Here is a 7,917-nt window from a genome sequence, read left to right on the forward strand (position 1 = left end):
TATGTTGACTTTTAAACTCATCACCCAGGCCTACACCCAGAGCCACACACACAACCGGTCAGGTGGCCATTAAATTGACTCACACCACACTCATCGCTACTGCTCAAAAATGACATTTTATTATATTTAACCTATGATTTAGTCAAACAGGACTTGACTACAGGCATAGGGAATGATCGCGGATGGAGGCAATAAACCAAACATTACAGGGATCAGAGGTCACTGTGGTGAGCCTTCGGGCAGGGCTGTCCGCTGCCTTTCATGTGTGTACTTTGAGCCACTTAGGCTGGTGATCTTTGGCGTGTGCAAAATCTGGACGTTCTGTCGACTCAGGTATGGTAATTTCCACTGATGTTTTAGACTACATACACTGCCTAGTTGGCAGATGATGATTACGATCATAAAATAGGGCAAACACATTTCTGAGGGAATATACACCACGTCATAGTAGCACCACCACACTATTGATGACATTGATACCCATGTACAGCTATATCAGTCATCAGTAATAACGCAAACCTTCTCAAGTCTGTCCCCTTAAGGATCTTGAGAGATTTGTGATTGTTGTGGATAAAAGTGACAATTCTCGGTGGGAATTCTCAAAAAAATCCATAAAGTTGATTTGATTTTGAGTTACATAAAACTGCAGATAAAGCAGAAATTCCATTTCTTTGTTTTTTTCTTCTTCTTCAACGGAAATGGAAAAACAAAATTGTCCTACATCATGTTACTCAGTTATTAGTCATCTACCAGCACATAATTCTGCCTGTGTCTTTATCTAAAAGGTCGGTAAAACACTTTGGAAATGTATGGCTTATTGTGTGTAATAAAAAAAAAAAATTATAATAAAATTATATTGCTTTTGGTCAATCAAACAACTGAGGATGTACAATATATTTAGCATATCCCTGCAATATACTTGCCTATCATTACGCTATACCTTCACAAAGCAGGACGCGCTGTTAAAACAAATGGCCACTCTCTTAACCCATTTACTCCTAAAATGCCTGCTAAAAAACGCCTATAGAATCCTATGGCATTCTTGACTAAATAACCTTATTTCCTGAGGGTTTTCTGAAAACATACTAAAAATTGTCAACGTCTACCAAAATGTAATATCTAAGCCTCTGTAGCACCAAGAAACATGAAATAAAAAGCATGCTGCGCTACGCAGCATCCAGCGAGAGTCAATGTTGCGCTATGCAGCATCCGGCGGGAGATAGAATGTTGCGTCATGCAGCATCCAGCACGAATGGGTTAAGTAAATCCCTTTACTCTATGGATTATAGTCATGGTCCATGGTAGGGGTGAACAATTCTGTTACAAATCATCATTCTTGATGCAAGCAGTTTTTGAATAACCAAAAAGCTTATCAATGCCACAATATCTAGCGCATTGTGCAGATGCTTTTTTGTACGGAGCTTCCCAATGGTCATGGTGAGAATGTACATTTTTGAAGTGAAAGTTACTTTTAAATTCCCTAATAATAGTTTTGCTCTCCTTCGCCATATGTGTTGTGCTCCCTCACAAAGTTTTATGTGGGAATGCAACAGGCCTACTATTGCTTGGAAATGCAACAGGCCTACTTTTGCTTGGGAATGCAATAGGCCTACTATTGCTTGGAAATGCAATAGGCCTACTTTTGCTTGGGAATGCAATAGGCCTACTTTTGCTTGGGAATGCAATAGGCCTACTTTTGCTTGGAAATGCAATAGGCCTACTTTTGCTTGGAAATGCAATAGGCCTACTTTTGCTTGGAAATGCAATAGGCCTACTTTTGCTTGGAAATGCAACAGGCCTACTATTGCTTGGAAATGCAATAGGCCTACTTTTGCTTGGAAATGCAATAGGCCTACTTTTGCTTGGAAATGCAATAGGCCTACTTTTGCTTGGAAATGCAACAGGCCTACTATTGCTTGGAAATGCAACAGGCCTACTTTTGCTTGGGAATGCAAAACGTACTGAGAGGAAACACAAAACTGTTGTAATGGAATGTAAAAGTTGTTCCCATTTCAAAAAAAAACTCACCATGTCCCTTCAGGTCCTTATGCAAAATTATTTCTGACCTCTAGAAGGGCTCTGTATGTAGCAAAACAATTTGTACAAACAACTTTCAGGGTTCCCACTCTAAGTCAAATGTAAAATTCCATGACTTTCCCTGGCAAATTTTTTTTTTTCCCATGACTTACTAATGAATAGTACAATATACTGACCAATGATTTCAGAGGAGCCACGTAGCGTTCAAGAATCATTTACTTTTTTAGATCGGGAGATGAATAAATGGGCATTGAATACACCAAGTTGGGCTACTCAAGCAAGCAGTAAAGCTAATAACCAGATATACACCAATTCTGCATGGAAATATATTGTATTCAAGTATTTTGGCAAGTAAATTTTAAACTGCTACAACAAAATTCCCTGAATCCCCCCCCCCCCCCCTAAAAATTCCCTGACTTTCCATGTCTGGAATAGACTTTCCCAAATTCCATGATATTCCAGACATTCCATGACCCGTGGGAACCCTGAACTTTATATCCCTTGAGGATCAATAAAGTATCTATCTATCTATATTAAATCAGCAGCTACATATTGTTAAAATGTTGAATGAGGTCTCTGGCAATTTACTCCCCAAGTGCATGCATCACACAAACAAATATATGTGGGTTACCCATTTCACACCATGGCCGAGCCAAAAAGAGTCGAAATACAACAACATAGGCCAAGTCAGCCTAGAGGATTAGAAATTTTGCCTGGAGACCAGACAATTGGAAACAAAATTGATTGAAGCTTGACATTACATTAAGAGAGTGACTACACTCTAGAGCAAGTGTACACCATTAACCTGTAGCCCATTACTCATATCACCCAGCCTATACAGCCAGTCAACTACTTCATTGCTCAACTTCTGATGCCAACATGGTACAAGGAAAATCCACAATAGGCTTTGGCTCAAAATTCCAACCATGTATAAGGAGCAAATTTTATTCAGAGAAGAGAACAACGTTATTATTGTTACAGCAATATCCCAAAATATTCTAAATCTGTTTTGTACAAACCATAGCCTACTCAACAACTATGCAGGCCTAACATTGGCACTGTACCCATTTACTAGACCCAGCACTATGGTACTACTTAAAAAACTAAAAATCACCAAAGGTTACACTTCCCAAACTCCTACACCTTTGTCACCACAACTTTTCAAGATATATATGCCACAACATTTTACAGCTAAGTCCCTTAGCCTTTGAGAAACAACCAAGCGTCTGTATATGTAGGATAATCTAACTTTTAAGTACCCAGCAGCATTCATAAAAAAGAAAGGGGGACAACCATCACTGGTATGATAATGAAATATAAATATTTTTATTCTATAGCACCACATTGCCAGCTTCACCCAACCTCCAAGTTGTATGTACAGTGACTGTGAAACTGAATTTACATTAGTGGACAATAAATTAACTAACTAACTCATGCATTCTTGCATCATGGGTTCACTATAATAACAAATAAGTAATAGATAAGGAATAAGTATGTGGAACACCGTAAAGCTTGCCTTAGATTTGCTGTGGTTAAGGGTTATGACAGAGTCTGGTATCAGAAGTAGATGCAGACTAAAAAAAATTTTAGTACAAGCTCTGAAACTATTTTTTTACTGGCTTTGCAAGCATGTTGAAGAGCAAATGTTGTTGAGAGTGCACTTCAGTGGCATAACCAAATGCACAGAATGCAATGACATACGCATATACACTTCTGCCTTTGATTAAATTCTTCTGGGCAAAAGTAGGCCTGTATAGTGTTACCATTACAGCTAAGAACTTCCTGGTTTTTCGCCATTTTGGAAACACAACGGGCATCCTCAATGTCAATGACTGAAAATGTTGAAACAACCCAAACGTCGTAAACACTTCAAACTGCAATCTCAGTGGTATCAACCATTCCAAGTTATTTGTAAAAGTATTGATCAGTCATCCTATTTCCGCATGGCGTGACAACAGCGCGTTTATGTTTTTGTTGCCAGTGTTTTCTCTCTTGCAACAACATTAACTGAATTGTATAAAGTTACTCACGAAAATAAACATTACATGTGCTAGTATTTATTGAAGTAGGCAGCCCATATGTACAGGTAACTTGCCAAGACAACTTACTCTGTTTGCAAGGTGCAAGTGATCGTTAGCTACTCGTAGATGGAATAGGATTAGATACAAACAAAACAGTAGAAGCTAGATAGGTTACAAACACTGTTACTCCGATCGTTTGCCATCTATTGTATTTTTGAACAACGCTACAAACCACAACATATTTTGGATTGCAACCATTTATATGGACAACCCAGCACATATACAAAAAAACGTACGTAGCTACCTATCTGATGTGCACTGTGTTAGTTGCACATCTATGTAACTAGCTAGCCAGCCAGTGTTCAGTTAACGTTAGTTCACTCTGATGACAATTTACACGAACAACAGTAGCTAAGTTAATAAGGTTGTGCTAAACGAATTCCTTGTCCAAATAACCTCAAATAGTCAAAAAGACCTTCGCGTCAAACACCAAATCATGACAACTAATGGGAATCTGTAACACACACATACATACACAATGCATTTTCTGGTCGTCGTGCCAGCTAGCTAGTTAAGCTAACCTGTAACAAACAGTTGTGGTGGCCACTAACGGGGTATTGCCATTTGCCGTTATAGCCTATAATCTGAAGCACCCTTTCAAGAACCTAAGAACTGTAGCATAACCATATTCCAAATACAGGACAAGACTACTGAGAACACAAATGGACATGTTAGTTAAGTTGGTTATCAATTCCTTGTAAATAATGAGATGAACTCAGCCCATATAGCTTTGGTTGTAGCCTGTAGCAAGAAAACAAATCGCATTAGCTTCTATGATTCATCGCTGCTTATGAGAAGCATAATGGCTAACAAGCTAGCTAATGGCTAACAAGCTAGCTAGCTAAATTAGCAAACCAATCCCACAAGCTAAGTTAGCACCTTGATTAGGTGGTCAGTCACAGATATTTTTTAAGGAATGCAGATAAACATGCTTTTTACCAAAGATAAAGATACAAATAAAACAAATCTCGAGATCGTTATAGTCGTCTTACCTCTTGTCTTCTTTTAGGCCCAAACCATTCTAGCTATTGGAAAGCCTATCCCTTTGTCTTTCTTCACTTTCCAGTTTAGCAAATAGACCTTCAGTAAAATGTCATCAATGATTCCCTAAACATAAATAATTGTTAAAATACTCAATCGACTCCATCTATGTGAGCCATGAGACGAGATGGCGTATAATCGCCATTGTTTTGCCGGACAGTTTTTCCAACAAAACCTCAAGAACACAATCAAGAAGAGAGTCGATTGAAGCAACTGGGTGGTTGATTTCGATTCCTGAACTTAGTCACGTGACCGCGACGCATACCGTGATACAAGAGCGAGCGTGTGTGTATCTGGGACTGTGCACGAGCTCAACACTCGAGTGCTTATCACCTGTATGTTTTACCATCAGTGTCACACGGGCAGTGTAATTTTTACATTTTCCGTCGATGTTAATTTTCATATTTTGTATGATGGCTAGAGAACAGTGAGTTTCGTCGTTAAATCTGTAACAGGACCTAATGCTCTTCATTTTAGTCTTCCACACTATGACTGTAACCAACACTATCTATTAGAAATGCAAGGATACATTGGGATTTCACCATCTAAATTCCCTACAAAGGTGGAAGAAATCACAGCACCAGATGACTGTTAATTTATGACCTAAATTAAAGCAAGTGGGGAGTGAAAAAGAATAATATTTGGGAACATATTTTATTTTAGTGAGTCAAAGAATAAGAATGAGTACAAAAATGTTTGGATATTTTTTTAACTCTTATCATTACAAACAGTGCAAACCTGTCAAAACACCCAAGGTTGCTTTACAGAGTAAACAAAGTAAAACGTAAAAACTAATATCAGCACACAATTTTAAAAACATATAGTAAAATGCACATTAAAATCCATGATAGCTTAAAAAGGCGGGTTTTAGGAGCGGTTTTGAATTGTGAGATGAAGTCGAGAGCATGGATGTGTGAGGGGAGTGAGTTTCACAGTTTGGGTGGAGCACAGAAGGCCTTTGCTCCCATTGTGGTGAGCCTGATGTTTGTATTGTCAATACAATAAAATACAATAGGCTTATAAACCTAAGATTTTATACAAGGAAAAAGGTAAAGAAGTCAGTAAATATTTATATATATTATTATTATTATTTATATAGAATATATTTTACTCTGTACATAACCCTCTATACACACTGTAGACATGTCATCTGGAAAACCTGTATTTATCTAACTACACTGTTGTACATAATTAATCTCTATCATCTACATAACTGCACAGAATACTGTACTCAACCTGCACTTTGGTATTTAATGCTTCTTTTGCACTTCTGGTTGGATGTCAACTGCATTTCATTGGCTCTGTACCCTGCTAAATGACAATAACGTTTAATCTAATCTAATCTAATTTATTAAGGAGCGATAAGCACCGCCTTGAGGACAAAGATCTTCCCAATCCCTCTAAACTGCCTTACACATCTCACTGAACCTTATTTCAGAAAAATATCAATAAGAGTTGGTGACATGCACAAAATCTACACTGTATTTCATAACTGACATGCATCCATTTTAACCTGCCAAATGCAAGTATGTATTTCAGACAACTTATGGTCATTGAGCACTTCAAAGACATTAATGTGGAAGTAAAATTAAGCCACATGAGATTGGGTAAAGTCTTTGTTCTGCATGTTTGATTTATAGCACCACCTATTGGATACAGGAAGTGGGTCCCGATCACATGTAGCCTAAACTGTGGAACACCGGAACATTTGTCACCTTTTGTAATATCGACCCTGCAGAAATGGTCTTCTCTAATAGATTGCCCCACTCCCAAGAGTGCAAGGCTATAGGGAAGAGGCACCAACAAATAAGATGCATGGCAAGTGTTCAGGTTATTAATGGTTTTGCTGGACATAACCATCTTGATTTTGCTGGACAGAACCACCAACAGTTTGGACTGTCTAATCCTCTTTTGTCAAACCATTTCACTAATGACAAACCAAGATGTCCATCTATTTCCGTTCAAACTAGCATAATGCAAACATTAAGTATAGTCAAAACTTGATGAGATATGTAAATCTAACAGATCTGTACACTGGAAAACAAGCTAGAATGTATAAAAATGTGCATAATAAGAGACCAAAATAAAACATCTTCAAAACATATAAAAGACAAACAACTGCTAAAGCAATTTTACTGTCAATATGTTTGTTTTAGAGCACAACTGAAGTCATAATCAATGGCATGTATGTTTATTTTTCAGTCTTAAGTTCCTACAACACATCAATAAAGCCAAAACTGCACTGTTGGATTAAGGCACCTGTATTTCTGATATAAATGTAACTAGCTTCTATTAAAAATATATATTTCTCCTTTTCTCTTACACACTCATTCTTTCAAACACTGGTTTGGAAATTGCAATGAGGTGACCACCAAGACAAATATTTAAAAACTAGATTATACCTCACTGGAAAGCCTTTAAAACACATATGCATACCTGAAACGTTTAGTATTAAATGTCAAAGTGAACCATATTCCTTCTAGGCTGATCTGGGGTGCGTTTCCCAAAAGCATAGTTGCTAACTAAGTTGACTGTTCTAAAATGATGTTGACTACACTTCCGCAGTTCTACAGTATTCCATACTGCCACTGACTGTATATGATGGTAGATGTAGACAACAGTGAATAGAGCAAACAGATATATGTCCAAATGTTCATACCAACAAATATGTAGCTTTCCCTCTCAGTAGCACAATTGTTAATTATTCAACCTTATTTAAACAGGATATTCAACCATATTACAAAATAGTCAGAGGGAA

This window comes from Alosa pseudoharengus, unplaced genomic scaffold, assembly GCF_046254945.1.
Source record: "Alosa pseudoharengus isolate Yale_2024_CS ecotype anadromous, Long Island Sound unplaced genomic scaffold, YU_APseudo_1.1 YU_APseudo_1.1_scf_8, whole genome shotgun sequence".
NCBI classification, from domain to species: domain Eukaryota; kingdom Metazoa; phylum Chordata; class Actinopteri; order Clupeiformes; family Clupeidae; genus Alosa; species Alosa pseudoharengus.